Consider the following 18,099-nt stretch of genomic DNA (forward strand, 5'->3'; position numbering starts at 1 on the left):
CTGTAAACTCAATATCAAATTTCGTTATTTTGTCATTTTGACTCCATCTAAACAACTGATAATAATTTGTATGATCAATGTTATCGAGTATGTCACAACTTTATTGCTATGGCATTACGAAGAATCCCGGATATAAAAAAATCATAAAAAATCCCCATTAACTTTTCCCATTGTTTTTCAACAAAAAGTTTGGAAACTATTATTACTTACTAGTAGTCGTGATTGGTGTAGTAGTTTCATATATTATATTGCAGTAAAGGCACATATTTGCATCAGTAATAATTTTACATATGAATGACCCAAAATAAAAACTAGATAAATGTTTTGTTATTAGACAATTGACCTTGCATCATTGAACATTATGGTATAAAACCTCTCTATTCATTGATTTGATCAGAACACCAATAAGCGAATAAATCGACAACCTTTTTTATTACTATAACACTAAATACAACAGTTTCACCCAACATATGGCGTCTGTCATCTATTGTCTTTTGTCCGTTTTTCGTTTAATGAGTTCCTCAGAAATAACTTGAGTAAATATTATACAATTTGGTTATAATTGTCACCTGGGTGTCTTATCTAATCATTTGCCTATTGAACCTACATGCCGACAAATAAAATAAATAAAGAAATACTTTAAACACGGTCAATACTTATATCCAATACTTTGAAATGTGATTCATGATATTATGTTCGATCATTGACATTGTTCTGGAATTAGAAGTCTGATTTATTCTTCAAAACATAGTTATCATTTGTAAGATAAAGTAATTGGTCAAACAAATTAAAAAAAAAAATATTTTCATTAATACACAATCTCATTATATGTTACTTATATAATAGTTCTTGAAAAACTGGTCATTATCGTGATATATGGACTGCCCACAGGACAGTGGTATTGACTAAGATAGTGATAATGACTGAGCCGAAGGCGAGGTCATTATCGCTGTCGCAGTCAATACCACTGTTCTACGGGCAGTCCAAGAACTATTATGTTTATTTCATTGAGAAACCATGTTTTGGTAAATTCGCATAATTTCAAAATACCTAAAGCAAATTTGATTAGTTATTATTTCTATGACAAAGAGTGAAGACCAGTCGTAGTAATACTGCCATTCATTTTAGTGCAATTTTTCAGTTCATTTACCCACCGGTCATTAACAGAGAAACCACGCCCCAACGGTCATTATCAGACGGAAAACACGCCCCAACGGTCATTATCATGTAAAAGTTTGTTAACGACCGGTTTTCTGGTCCGTTTTGTTCTGTTAATGACCGATTGAAACTATTACTGAAGAATAATGAATGTCATGTGGCCCCTTTTTATCCAATAATAGAAGCTTATTCTTAACCGATATGAAATAATTTAGTATACTTGATATCAAATCCTAATATATTGTTGTTTGGACTACAACAACTGAATATCCAATGTTTTCTTCATTTCACGTTTGAATCGATATGTTTTTTAAAGATGTGAATGAAATCATTGATTAAAAAAAAAGTTTTGCGTATTGAATTCATCTTTTTTAACAAATAAATTGAACACTGGTGTTATTTCCCTTAAATGTGTCTTACGTTTTTATACTTACATGAGTACTTTAGCTGAATATATATTGCACATTACTATATTTGAGTGGGTCTGGGCTAGACTATTTTTTCGCAGGTATCGATTTTAACATATGAATTACATTTTACATGAACTGTTGTGATATATATGGTTTTGTGAGGTTATTTTGTGCCGACGTTTAAACAATCAAATTGATATTTTTAGTACAAAAATAGACAGATCTGTCATATTTTGACTTCTCAACTCACTGCTTTTATTTGGATTAAATCATTGTTTTTCACAAATTTTAATTAAAATTTGAATTTCCAGCTACGATTCTCAAAATTTAATCGAACATGTTCCTGTGAAGGACAGCTGTTTAAATCGTAAATGTGTGACCCCGACTTAAAAAAAAGTTAATCACGCCAACATTCAGATATTGTTCAGGAAACGTGCTGCCGTTTCTGTCGAAGTTGTCCCTATTATCCCGTTATCTGATTCTTATCCGATTTGTATGTTAATAGTTAATAGTCAAAGGTACCAAGATTATAATTTAGTACGCCAGACGCGCGTTTCGTCTACATAAGACTCATCTGTGACGCTCATATCAAAATATTAATAAAGCCAAATAAGTACAAAGTTGAAGAGCATTGAGGATCCACAATTCCCAAAAGTTGTGCCAAATACGGCTAAGGTAATCTATGCATGGGATAAGAAAATCCTTAGTTTTTCGAAAAATTTCAAGTTTTGTAAACAGGAAATTTATAAAAATGACCACATTGTTATTATTCATGTCAACACCGAAGTGTTGACTACTGGGCTGGTGATACCCTCAGGGTTGAAACGTCCGCCAACAGTGGCATCGACTCAGTGGTGTTAGTGGTTATCAAAGGTACCAGGATTATAAATTAGTACGCCACACGCGCGTTTCGTCTACATAAGACTCATCAGTGACGCTCATATCAAAATATTTATAAAGCCAAACAAGTACAAAGTTAAAGAGCGTTGAGGATCCACAATTCCAAAAAGTTGTGCCAAATACGGGTAAGGTAATCAATGCCTGAGATAAGAAAATCCTTAGTTTTTCGAAAAAATTAAAGTTTGTAAACAGGAAATTTAAAAAAATGACCACATTATTAATATTCATGTCAACACCAAATTGTTGACTACTGGGCTGGTGTTAAGCATGGTAAAAAACCACCGAATCTGTTCCGACAGCGTTCCGATTCCCCTCGAATGATATCTAACTGAAATAATTAAGACAGTGAACCGACGCTGACGGTGTATTTCCGTTGATTCCTGTCGCCATTTTCGGGATGATCGGGTACTGTTGGAACGTAATCCTACTACAGTCTGCTGTATCACATTGTGAACGACTGTGTTTGTGTCTTGGTCGTAATGTATTTTGTAATTTCGGGACTTTGAAGTGGGTGTCATTGGCGATTTCGTATTTATAACATAACTGTTCTAGAACGATTCCGGCATAGACGGTTCACACCCAACTTTAGAGAGCAGGATGTAATCGGCAAAAATACCAGCAGTGAAAAATTTCTGCCCATCATGCCCGTTTCATTGAACAAAGAACATTGTTACAATTTTGATTCGATACAACAAAATTTGTGACGACAATTGTAATCCAACTTAACCAAATCCCCGATTGTTATGGGACGCACATAACTGTTGATTGTGTTTGGTCAATTTCTCCGGACCAATCCCAATCAGATAAGACGATTATAGGGCATTTGAGATCATTAAGGATAGTAATTCGACTTTCCACTGTTCGTGTCTCTGCGTTTTCTGATCTCAAAGGTAGCAATAATCGGCACTGTGTGAACGTCACACATTTCTATCGGGGCACGTGTTATTGATATCCAATTATACCATTCGGTAAAATATATTTCATTTTTTCTTGACCTAAGGAAATTTTAATCTTATATTAAAATATACAATACAAGTAGTTGTTTGCTAAATTGATTATTAAGGTAACATATCATTTCGAATCGTGTTCTTAATTCACTAAAATGCATGTCGTAAATACTTAATTAATGTATATTTGGTCGAGTTTTTTTTTAAACTGCAGTCGAGTATAGTTGCGGAGTAAACTTGGTATGTTTCAGACTTTAAAATGGTTAAGATTAGGAAAATTCAGTCTGTTAAGTACGGTTAGGACTAAAGTCTGGTAAAATTGTTTTACAAGTCAGACGTATTAAAGTATCACAGTCGAGTTCAAATACTACAAATGTTTCAATTAAACTGGTTTGTAGTGACCCCTAACAACAATGTGTATCCTGTAATATATGGTATCTCACTATATACCTGACCGAAACTTCATTTCTTGAGAAGATTAGGGTGATTTTCTCAACTCATATTGCAGATTATTTGACTAAATAGGTTGTCATTAAATGATACCTTATTAATTTCACCATATTAACATTATGAAGAACATACAACAAAGTGAGGTATATATAATGATTTACATTTCCCTATGTTGACACTATTGTTATCGATTTTACTGTATTTGGGTATTTGTCACAGAAAACTATTTTTGTGTCGTGACACACTATTTTCAAAGGCATCGAATACTTCCCATTCTAACTGGAATAAGCTGCATACTTGTGCATCTCGCCCAAACGAACGCCCCACTTCCACTAGTGTTATACTGATATCGGAGTTGGGCTACTAAAAGAGGTATCTTTGATCAAACGAAAAAAAAATTGTACGTGGAAAACTACTGCAATCGACACTTCATCATTTTACTGTCAGAATAGTAAATTCGTTGACAGATACGATGTGTCTGTGTATCAAATCACGATTACATGGGTTTTATTCGCGCTCGGTCTTAATAGATATCTACATACAAGAAATGTCGTCTGATCTACCAGTTTACTAATGATGCCTTTTCCCCGCATCATGATAGCTTGACGGTGAAAGTGTTAAGGTAATTTTCAAACTTTGTATAAAAGTGACACATAACATTCACGTATTCCAACATCAATCCGAATTCCGATAGCAAATAATATTATTCGGAAGACTCCGTATACATACTAAAATTATTTTATTGTAATTATATTACTAAATATTGATCACATGATGCTAGTATCACTAGACTTGCAATTGCTTTACATCAATCCGAATTTAATGTTTCTGCGGTTTTTGTATTATATTTATATGCTAATGATAAATGTATAACATTTACGAAAGAGTTTAAGCATTGTAGGCCCGCCACCATCAGGGATTTACCTATATCAATTTATTTTAGTTTTGTCGTTGCCAATATATCTGCAATATTTTTATGCTATTTACAAGCTGTTATTGGTTTGCTTGAAAATATTTCGTTGCAAACTGCATCCTGTTTTAGTAGGTCCCAATGTTTACTAATGCATTGTTTTAATTTATGTATGCATTGATTAAATTTCGTTGCCAATACTAACGGATTTTTTTGTGTGTTTTGTTTAGCCTTTTTTCTTATTAAATCAGATCTATTACATGATAATGCCTCAGTTATGTACTTTTCGATTTCAATCTCCTTGTATTCTCTCTTTATTAAGTTCAATCTGAACTGTAACAAAATATATTGTAAATCAACATCATTATTTGTTGTTCTAATGTATCTGATTTCTTCGCCCTTGATAAACCCTGGAAACACATGTCTACTGTGACAGCTTTTAGATAAAGAAAGGCATTTGTCGGTTAAAAGTGTGTTTTCACATCGTCATTAGAAAATCTAGTTCCTTTGAAAATATATCAAGAAATATTATTTCTTTAGATGAGAATTCTAGTGTGAATTTTAGGAACGGATGATGATTATTTGCTAACTCTAGCAAATCCTTTATTTCCTTAAAATCGCCGTGATATATTAATATAAGATTATCACGATAACTTCCATAGAAAAATAAAGAATTTCTTTCATAATTTTATACATGAGTATATCACAGATTTCAGGGCTTGGCACTGCTCCTATCGCGGTTCCTATTGTTTGCTTATATAGCTGTCCACTAAAATCAAAAAAGGTGTTCTCTAAAATTGATCTGAGGAGATATATTAAGGTGGCTCGGGCCTATTCGAAGTTTCTATCAGAAGTGCCGTATTTTTTGTTATTTTATTTTTTACAGAAAGTGAATCAAATTGGTCGAAAAAAATAGGGGGTCACGGACCATTTAAGCTCAAAATTTTACTTTTAAACAGGTATGTAAAAGGGACCATTTTTCAATGAAATGATAGGGAAAATAGAGTTGTTGACATATTTTTATCGGAATATAAAAAAAACGTTCTATGACACTTGGTCCAAAACTGTAATATAAAAACCTTAACCATAGCTTCAAAGAATAAGCAAATAAAAAACATAGGTCACCGATAAGGAAAACAAAATATTTTGGCTAAAAACCCTAATTTTGGTGGGAAAATGGTGAAAATGGGTGAAATGTCATTTTGACCCTTTAACAAATACGGATAATAACGAAAATATTCTATTAGTCACATAACTACAATGATTTAACATTTCTAATCAATCAAAATATTTAAAAAAAATTACGACAAATACATTAGTAATTCATGCGTGAAATTATGCGCAGTCGAATAGTCCCGAGCCACCTTAAATCATCCGTCGGTAGGCATCTGATTTATCAAACTAATCATACGAAATTCTAACTGCCGATAATAGTTCATCAATCGGGCAAATAGTGTACATTGATACTACATCAAAACTATACAGCAAGCAATCTGCATTAGGCTTAATTCTTTCCAACTTGTATATTAGATCTGATGTATCCTTTATATACGTGTGTTGTTTTTGTACCATAAGTACTAAAACATAATCGATATAGCGTCTAATAAATTCTGTGACAGTATCAATCTGAGATATGATTGGCCGACATGGCGGCATTATGTTATCAATGTTAAACCCATATTTATTGATTTTTACTAATTCCGATTCATCGGTGTATTTTAAGCAAGATATGCATATATCTAGGCCCATTATTAAGGTAAATAAATGTGGAGTAATCTATAACACCTTTGGTGTACATGCCTTTGACATATATATTGATATTACATCTTTTAGGTAAAAGTTTTCCAATCTGGTGTAATATTGTGTATTTAATTGGCGATCGCCTTCAAGAAGGTAATTGACCTTATCTACAATAACAACATTGTTACATTTATCGGCTTTCTTATTGATTAATGATTCATCATTTAACAGAGAAGAAATGTAGGAACTCTGTGAAAGACTTAGATTGTTTCGAAATTTTCGAATTTGCATTTAAGATGGTTCGTACTTTGTATTGAACAGGTTATTTTCATTAGAACAACAAATAATGATGTTGATTTACAATGTATTTTGTTACAATTCAGATTGAACTTAATAAAGAGAGGATACAAGAAGATTGAAATCGAAAAGTATATATCTGAGGCATTATCATGTAATAGATCTGATTTAATAAGAAAAAAGGCCAAACAAAACACAAAGGAAATTCCTTTAGTATTGGCAACGAAATTAAATCCATGCATTCATAAATTAAAACAATGCATTAGTAAACATTGGGACCTACTAAAACAGGATGCAGTTTGCAACGAAATATTTTCAAGCAAACCAATAACAGCTTATAAATAGCATAAAAATATTACAGATCTATTGGCAACGACAAAACTAAAATAAATTGATATAGGTAAATCCCTGATGATGGCGGGCCTACAATGCTTAAACTCTTTCGTAAATGTTATACATTTATCATTAACATATAATACAAAAACCGCTGAAACATTAAATTAATGTCGGATTGATGTAAAAAAAAATGCAAGTCTAGTAATATTAGCATCATGTGATCAATATTTTGTAATATAATTACAATAAAATACTTATAGTATGTATACGGAGTCTTCCGAAAAAGATTGTTTTGCTATCGGAATTCGCCTTGATGTTGGAATACGTGGATGTAAGTGTCACTTTTATACAAAACTAGGATTGATGTAAAGCAATTGCAAGTCTAGTAATAGCGGCATCATTGGATCAATATTTTGTAATATAATTACAATAAAATACTTATAGTATGTATACGGAGTCTTCAGAATAAAATAAATTGCTATCGGATTTCGGATTGAAGTTGGAATACGTGGATGTTAGGTGTCACTTTTATACAAAGTTTGGATTGATGTAAAGCAATTGCAAGTCTAGTAATACTAGCATCATGTGATCGATATTTTGTTATATAATTACAATAAAATACTTATAGTATGTATACGAAGTCTTCCGAATATGATTGTTTGCTTTTGGAATTCGGATTGATGTTGGAATACGTGGATGTACGTGTCATTTTTATACAAAGCTACAGAGACATCCTATAAGTTTGTCTTGAAGTTCGAAAAATGAAAAGTGTTCAATGAAAGTTCGTTACATCTAGAATATCACTTCCGATTTTTTTTAATTTCATTCAGATATGCATGTGAGTTTTAATATGCTCATCTTATGCATATATATGACTCATATAGACACATAATTGAAACTAAATGAATGTTATGTATCATCATTCTTCAACTATAGCTGTTTAAATTGATATTCTCAACTTACGCAAAGTCGGTGATCTTGTTGTAGTTTTCCACATGTTTGTATAGGTGTCTGAAAAACAAAATGTAACACTCATATTGGAGATCATTTGACAAAAATGGTCCTTAAATGATCAAGTTATTAATTTAAACATATCTATTGGCAACGACAAAACTAAAATAAATTGATATAGGTAAATCCCTGATGATTGCGGGCCTACAATGCTTAAACTCTTTCGTAAATGTTATACATTTATCATTAACATATAATACAAAAACCGCTGAAACATTAAATTAATGTCGGATTGATGTAAAAAAAAAATGCAAGTCTAGTAATATTAGCATCATGTGATCAATATTTTGTAATATAATTACAATAAAATACTTATAGTATGTATACGGAGTCTTCAGAATAAAATTGATTGCTATCGGATTTCGGATTGAAGTTGGAATACGTGGATGTTAGGTGTCACTTTTATACAAAGTTTGGATTGATGTAAAGCAATTGCAAGTCTAGTAATACTAGCATCATGTGATCGATATTTTGTTATATAATTACAATAAAATAATTATAGTATGTATACGAAGTCTTCCGAATATGATTGTTTGCTTTTGGAATTCGGATTGATGTTGGAATACGTGGATGTACGTGTCATTTTTATACAAAGCTACAGAGACATCCTATAAGTTTGTCTTGAAGTTCGAAAAATGAAAAGTGTTCAATGAAAGTTCGTTACATCTAGAATATCACTTCCGATTTTTTTTAATTTCATTCAGATATGCATGTGAGTTTTAATATGCTCATCTTATGCATATATATAACTCATATAGACACATAATTGAAACTAAATGAATGTTATGTATTATCATTCTTCAACTATAGCTGTTTAAATTGATATTCTCAACTTACGCAAAGTCGGTGATCTTGTTGTAGTTTTCCACATGTTTGTATAGGTGTCTGAAAAACAAAATGTAACACTCATATTGGAGATCATTTGACAAAAATGGTCTTAAATGATAAAGTTATTAATTTAAACATATCTATTGGCAACGACAAAACTAAAATAAATTGATATAGGTAAATCCCTGATGATTGCGGGCCTACAATGCTTAAACTCTTTCGTAAATGTTATACATTTATCATTAACATATAATACAAAAACCGCTGAAACATTAAATTAATGTCGGATTGATGTAAAAAAAATTGCAAGTCTAGTAATATTAGCATCATGTGATCAATATTTTGTAATATAATTACAATAAAATACTTATAGTATGTATACGGAGTCTTCAGAATAAAATTGATTGCTACCGGATTTCGGATTGAAGTTGGAATACGTGGATGTTAGGTGTCACTTTTATACAAAGTTTGGATTGATGTAAAGCAATTGCAAGTCTAGTAATACTAGCATCATGTGATCGATATTTTGTTATATAATTACAATAAAATACTTATAGTATGTATACGGAGTCTTCAGAATAAAATTGATTGCTATCGGATTTCGGATTGAAGTTGGAATACGTGGATGTTAGGTGTCACTTTTATACAAAGTTTGGATTGATGTAAAGCAATTGCAAGTCTAGTAATACTAGCATCATGTGATCGATATTTTGTTATATAATTACAATAAAATACTTATAGTATGTATACGAAGTCTTCCGAATAAGATTGTTTGCTGTCGGAATTCGGATTGATGTTGGAATACGTGGATGTTATGTGTCATTTTTATACAAAGCTACAGAGACATCCTTTAAGTTTGTCTTGAAGTTCGAAAAATGAAAAGTGTTCAATGAAAGTTCGTTACATCTAGAATATCACTTCCGATTCTTTTTTATTAATTTCATTCAAATATGCATGTGAGTTTTAATATGCTCATCTTATGCATATATATGACTCATATAGACACATAATTGAAACTAAATGAATGTTATGTATCATCATTCTTCAACTATAGCTGTTTAAATTGATATTCTCAACTTACACAAAGTCGGTAATCTTGTTGTAGTTTTCCACCATCTGGTTGTATAGGTGTCTGAAAAACAAAATGTAACACTCGTATTGGAGATCATTTGACAAAAATGGTCCTTAAATGATCAAGTTATTAATTTAAACATATGAAGAACACATAAAATAAAGTGAATGTTTGACAATAATTATTTTTGACATGTTTGACACTCTTTTTATCAATTTTCACAGGTTTTTAGTAAATGAGTATTTTTCATTGAAAAGGTTTTTTTTTTGCCATGACACACTCTTTACACGAGTCACTGAATCCCTTCCACATTCTGACCAGATGAAACAGTATACTTGTAAGTCCCATGCCAACCGATCTTTTGAACATCCAGCTTCGGCAAATGCCTTACTTTTTAGACCATTAAACGATGTGTGTTCCTTACACAAACAATGTTTATTTATATTCGAGGAAAACTAGTTCAATCAATACTTCATCATATTTACTGTCATAACGGTGAATTGGTTGACATTTACGATGTGTCTGTGTATCAAATCAGATTATCTATCGTCTTATCTATAAATTTAACTGATGATATCTTATTCAGGATTATGATAGTTTGACTGAGTGTGTATCCCTAATAGAACACAATTGATAAGGTAATTTTCAAACTACTGTATTTGAATATACTATAGACACAACCTTCAAATTTGTACTAAAAATAGAAGAAAGAAAAATGTTCAATTAAAGTTCAATTACGGCAAGTATATTGGTTCCAATGTTGTTTTACATTTTATGTTAGATATTGACTTTTAATCTTTTTTCATCAGATATACATATGTGTTCTAATTTTCACAACTATATAACTCATATTGATACACGGTTGACGCTATAAAACGAATGTTTTTCATCCTTATTTTTCGAATACATGTACAACAGTTTAAATTGATATATCAAACATTAACTTACACCTTGTGGCTGGTCTTGTTGAAGTTGGCCACCTTTTTATTGTGGAGGTGAGTGAAAACAAAATATAACACTCGTTTTAGAGATAATTTGACAAAATATGTCCTTACATTTTGTCGTTATAAATTCCAAAATATGACTGTTTAAACGAGGTGAGTGTTAGACAAAAATTTTAATTTCCATTTTTTTTTGGCGCCTTTGTTATCGATTTTAACAATTTTTAGTGTATTGGTATTTATCATTAAAAAAAATTCTACTAATACAAGGCATTCATTCTGACCGATTGTGACTGCGTACTTGTACATCTCACCCAAACAGACGCCAAATTTAGGCTAGTGGTCTATTACGGTCGGAGTTTGACCATTTACAGGAAAAAATGAATTTATGTATGAAGAAATTTACTGTAATCGTCAGTTCATCACATTTACTGTCATAAAGGTGAATTTGTGGACGATACACTTAATACATGTTTTTTGAACGCAGTATTATTTTTCTATATGATATTTCGTTTGATTTATCATTTTACTGATGATGTCTCATTCCAGATTCAGGCAGTTTGACTGAGTACGAATTTATTAAAGAACACAATTGGTAGGTCTTTGAATATACTCCACACATATGATATCCATGAATTTTTTAAGAATTTATAGGAAATTAAGCGTTCAAGCATTCAATGAAAGTTTTGATTTTGTATTGCATTTCATCTGAGGTTTGATTTTGTGTGAGTATAGATTTACAGACAGCATTAAATTAAGTATAATATTGATTCTTTTTTTTCTATTAAATCAAGGTCAGATTTAAAAGTCAAATCATGAACCGTATCAGATTAATATATTCATTCCAGACGAACGATGCATTTACAAGTGGCTCATCACTGTTTTTAAACGACCTAAAAAATTCAGAATCTACAGTACGTTAGGGAGTCGTCTGAATTAAAATAAAATGATTTAAGGAAAAGTAGAACTACATGTAGTTGTTTGAAGTAAGTTTTCTTATCATGCACAAGATAAACAACTTACCTGTATAACGTCGAACCCTCCTTCTTGTCAACTTTAATTTGGATAGATCGTCATTTTCAGCAAATACTAGGCTAAACACAAGCTAATAAAATATCAGAAACATTAGAAAACTACTGTTTAGTAAAATGCAAAAAGTTTCCGATTTTAATGCATTTCAAAAAAGATTTAATTTGTTATACGTCAAAGAAACCGCAACCCATCACTGGCTTTCAAATATTCGGCTTTGAGTATTCTTAATTAAGCTAAATCTAGAAAAGGGTTTCAGAAGCATGCAATTTATAACTTGTTGTTTTCTTTTTCTAAAGACATTTAACTATCAAACTGAAACTGACATTTATGTACACACGATAAGGAGTTGCCGTCATTAGTCTTACCAGTTGTGCTCGAATCCAACAAGTTTGGAAGATAAAACCAATCACCAAGGTTGAAAAAGCTAAAACATAAGTGTTGAATCTTATCAGGGTACTAAGGTAGTTCATGGGTATATCGCCATCTTGAATTGTACAATCACAGTAAATAATCGGTCTAGTTTTTTTGTCTAAATCTGCAAATTTGGAGACAGATTTGCAATTAATTGGTTACACTGTTTATTCATATGAAGAAAACTTATTTATTCATTGCATTTTCGAAAATGTTTTAACAAATACCAAATATTTGTGATTTTAGAATTAATTTCTCAAATTAGCCGTTTAAGGGGAGATAACTTTTTTAGTACAAAATTTATTCTGGACATATAGCGAAAGTTTCATTTTTTATTTGTAGCAAGAAAGTTTGCTGCCACAATTTTTTATTTTTATTTTCTTAAAATATATAATAATCTTCTCATATCTTATTTCAACACTCTGTCTCATAGATATCTTTTTATTCACACAAATGTGTTTTTTATGAACAATCTAAGCAAATTTAGGCAATTTTCAGCAACTTTTGCCTTGAAAAACAGCACGGTGACCCAAACGTTTTATATCTTTGTTTTAAAAGAACAGAAGCTACGAGATATATAAAAAAAATATATAATATAATGTTAGGTAGCCATTACCTGTGAATTGGGACGAAGTCTGTATGAATTATTTGTTTTGTAACTTAAATATTTGTTAAAAAAAGAAACGGAATTACCGTACCGTTTCAGATTTTGGTTCTGTTGTAAGGGATTTTGCTTGTGACGTTATTTAAGTTATGACGTCATGTTCAATGTAAACAAAGAAACGCAATGCATCAGGTAACGTTAATTCAAATCAGACAAAAAATTATAAAAAATGAAATATTGGTATTGTGTTCCTTGAGTTAATATATTTTACTAGACTTCTCAAAGTCTCACAATAACGTGACCGGAAAAAGGAAGTAGTTTTCTGCGTTCTGCGCAGATCCGGGAATTCAAAACACGACATCAAAAGATTTGAACGATTTTGAGTTCATTAGTACAATGAATATTTCGGGAAATTTTCCCGATTTTTTTTTAAATTTTTTTTTTTCGTCCCCGTTTTATTTTTTCGGTTCAGTCATTAACGAAATGCAAATAGTGAAATAATTATTCTCTTTTAGCAGCCAGTATGGTTCAATTTTGTCAAAATAAGCTATGAAATAACATTGATTATGAATTATTCACTTGCAAGTGAATAATTCGACCTCATTTAATCCGTATTAATATAAACTTTAATTTACCCCCTAGTTTGAGATGGATAACACGTGAATTGTATGTGTAAAGTTGCTTAAAGGAAAAGAATGTCAAAATTGAAAGTAAAACATAGGTAAATCATTTGATTGACTGATTCGATCCACAAAAAAAATTCTTATACAGGTAAAACGTTGATAAACATTTATTTTTCATCTATAATATGAAATAAAATAGACGTAGGAAAATCTAGCAGCACGAGTTTGCTTAATCTATCTATATCAATGTTTATGTTTACATCGCTTATATGGTCATCGGATGACTTTAGAGGTCAACTCGATAGTTAACTAGATGGCGTCCAGAGTAAAATACACACGTAACGAAGCAATGTATCGTCATGCCAGTGTCCTGTTAATTGTTTATTCTAGACTTTTAATAGTTTGAATAAATGTATAACATTGTTATAAATCAAATATGAGAATTGACAGCTAGTGCCCCTTTGAAAAAAAAACATTCTTCATTATGGTCAAGTATAAAAATGTGTCATTTTTTTCTATACCCCTGAACTACCTAAATTGGCTTAGAAAGCCATCTCCTAATGCTTATCTTTGGACAAGCTCTTTTTAAAATGCTTTAAAATGCTTGTTTAAGTATGATCATGAATTTTATTCCAAAAGATCATTTGAAATGTTAAAGATTGAAATTAAAATGTATATTGTTTAAATAAAATTGACCGAATGTCATGACATATTCAAATTTCAATGGTAAAATTTAGAAAGGAAAGAGAGAATGTGTCAAAAACGTAACAGCCCGAATTAAAAGTAGAAACAGTCAAAGGTCACCAATGAGTCTAAAACACAGCAGGAAAACCCCGCATCCGAGCTGGTCTGTAAAACAATTGAGATGTTCAGTAAAAGTGGACGTAAACTTCGAAACATATAAATGAACTAAAATTAGATAGAAAAAAAAATACAAGACAAACAATTGCAAAGGCTTGAGGATCCCGACTGTAGACAAGCTCAACATGAAATGGGGTTAAACATGTATGTGAGTTTAAACGCCATCCCATATATAACACCTCTAGCCAATGTAGTATAATCAAACACAAAATAATTGTTAACTTACTTACGAATATACAAAGAATTTTCATTTTAGTATGTCTAATATCAAAATGATTTGCGTGATAATGTTTCGTGTGTTTATTATAACTTTATTAAAAATTAATCAGTCTTCGAATGTTTACATAAACCAAATTAAATGTATATTATTTTAACTGTTTGACCTCCAAATTTTTCTAATCTATCAATAAACCCGTCTAATAACGCACACATAATTGTCATTGATAGATAGAGCAATATCACAAGTAGTGTAATTATCATTGATATAATCTGATATAGACTTTAGAGTACACACACCTGTTAATCTATATTTTAAGAGAATTATGATAGCAAAAATATTATTCTGAATGTTAAAGCTTTCTTCCAAATTCAACAAATCTTTCAAAAATCTACCGTACGATAAACATGATGAATTGAAACGAAGTTGATATTTTAATTGTTAAAGCAAAATTGCAATAGTATACTTAACAATCAACAAATATCGTACATAAGTATGTTCTACAACTTCAAGTTTTAGTACAGGGAATAGACCCATGCTGCGAGTTATGAAGATTGATAAACTATTTCGTTATCATTGTCATTATCCCTAACATTCCTAATGCACAGTCAGTTGACAAAAGTTGTGTGTAAACAAAAAATCTCTGTGTAGTGATATTGTAGTAATATAGGACATGTTTCAACTTTTAACAAGTGACTGAGTTTAACCATTCGTGTTGATCTAGAAAGTAGAGGACCATAAAATAAATGTTTATAAATGGAGTTTTAAAATATTTTCAAAACATTATTGTGTGAAAAAAGGGATCTTTTACCAAGAAGAGACGAATCACTTAAGGATTTTCGGGGTATGCTAATTTATGGGGAAATGAATCACATTTCGTACCCCGAAAATTTAACCACATATGTGAAAATGTCTCAGCTTGGAAACGAGTATCCAAGTTTACTATATGGACTGAGATAGAGAAGAAAACGTAACCATTACCGCCTATGTAGAAACAATTGCTCATATTGTCCCAGCTGTTGAATCAATAATTGAATTAGATTAAAATTGAAGTTTGATACAATTTAAATTCTGAGTGAATTCAAATTCGGAATGAAGTCACCTCATTAATTCTTACTAATTCAAGCTTTTACCAGAATGCACAATCAATCATACCGAACGTAAATACAGGCAATCAATAGATAAAAAGGCATCCCGTGATACATAAGATTTCCCAGAAAACTTAAGATTCATCTGAACGGAACAACCTCCTGCCCTTACCCCCCTCCCCCAAAAATGGGTTCAGGTTGGGTAGGCAATTCTTAATGACTCATGTTGAAATTGACATAGAAACAGGGAAGAAGCACTGCGAGCCCGCGTTATTACATGCATATTCGACTGAAGAAAATCCGGTAAAACAACTGTTAAAACGTATTATCTTCATGATACTGTAAACTAACTTAATTTCCCAGATACTTTATTTCGCGTTTAGCTTTTTCTCGTCCAGTTCGCGGTGATTTAATTTCGCGATTAACAAATTCACATGATCTAGTTATATAAAGCCTCAATCACTTAAGGATTTTCGGGGTATGCTAATTTATGGGGAAATGAATCACATTTCGTACCCCGAAAATTTAACCACATATGCGAAAATGTCTCAGCTTGGAAACGAGTATCCAAGTTTACTATATGGACTGAGATAGAGAAGAAAACGTAACCATTACCGCCTATGTAGAAATAATTGCTCATATTGTCCCAGCTGTTGAATCAATAATTGAATTAGATTAAAATTGAAGTTTGATACAATTTAAATTCTGAGTGAATTCAAATTCGGAATGAAGTCATCTCATTAATTCTTACTAATTCAAGCTTTTACCAGAATGCACAATCAATCATACCGAACGTAAATACAGGCAATCAATAGATAAAAAGGCATCCCGTGATACATAAGATTTCCCAGAAAACTTAAGCTTCATCTGAACGGAACAACCTCCTGCCCTTACCCCCCTCCCCCAAAAATGGGTTCAGGTTGGGTAGGCAATTCTTAATGACTCATGTTGAAATTGACATAGAAACAGGGAAGAAGCACTGCGAGCCCGCGTTATTACATGCATATTCGACTGAAGAAAATCCGGTAAAACAACTGTTAAAACGTATTATCTTCATGATACTGTAAACTAACTTAATTTCCCAGATACTTTATTTCGCGTTTAGATTTTTCTCGTCCAGTTCGCGGTGATTTAATTTCGCGATTAACAAATTCACATGATCTAGTTATATAAAGCCTCAATCACACCTTATCGGAAAGCGCGAACGGAACCAAAACAGATAACTTTTTTTCAATCCGTTCATGTCCGTTAGACATCCGTCCTTATCCGTAATACGTCCGTTAATTTCCGTTTCATGTCCGTTCAGCTTCCGTTGTTTTCTGTCGACGTTAGTTCTGTCCGGCGGAAAACTTTGAGCATGTTCAACACTTTGCACGGACGTTCAACGGATGATGTGTCCGTGGTACATCCAGTAGACGTCCGTTTTGTACGGTACTCGTCCGTTCCGTTTCCGTTTTGTAACCGTTACTTGTTTTATATTCACCCAAACGGACTTCTTCCGGACGCGTATTACTAGTAAAACGGATGTTGAACGAACGTGAAACGGAGTTCTACCAGACGTATAACGGATAAAACGGATGATGATCGGATCTGAAACGGATAAATACCAAATGAAAATTTTTCGTCAGAAATGTCAATTATTGGTATGTCATGAATTCTTATTATTGAAAATTGATCTTAGAGTAAGGGCATATCTTCACTATCAATCAGCGCTTATTCAGGCCAGGCACTTCTCTTTGGTGGCATTTTAAAGAACAAACCAAAACCAGTTACACGAAACTTTTTGAACATTTATGCGATTAATATGTATTATTTTTGTCGCCTTTAATTTTTCCGTATATCTTGTTTATCCGTCTTATCTGACACGCTTCCGTTAGGTATCCATTTTATGCGGTATTCGTCCGTTCGCTGTACGTTCGACATCCGTTTTGTCCGATACGTTTCCGTTACTCGTACGATGCATATCCGGTGTGTGTCCGTTATATATTCGTTACGCGTTCGTTTTATTTGGTCAGTACATCAACGATCTCCCATCGGATAACAATTTTGTCAACGGAAAACTTGTTTTTATCCGTTAGTTATCCGTCCGTTTCATCCAGTAAGGTTTGACAGCAGCTTAAGCGAGAGTCAAGTATAAACATTTGCGAAGATTTATATTAGCGGGTTTTTTTTTTCTTCTCGCAAAAGTCGCGAAAATAAATCGATCGCGAAAATTAATTGATTTACAGTAATGCATAACAGAGAGAAACGATGACAGTACGAC

The sequence above is a fragment of the Mytilus edulis genome, chromosome 11, assembly GCF_963676685.1.
Source record: "Mytilus edulis chromosome 11, xbMytEdul2.2, whole genome shotgun sequence".
Lineage (NCBI taxonomy): Eukaryota > Metazoa > Mollusca > Bivalvia > Mytilida > Mytilidae > Mytilus > Mytilus edulis.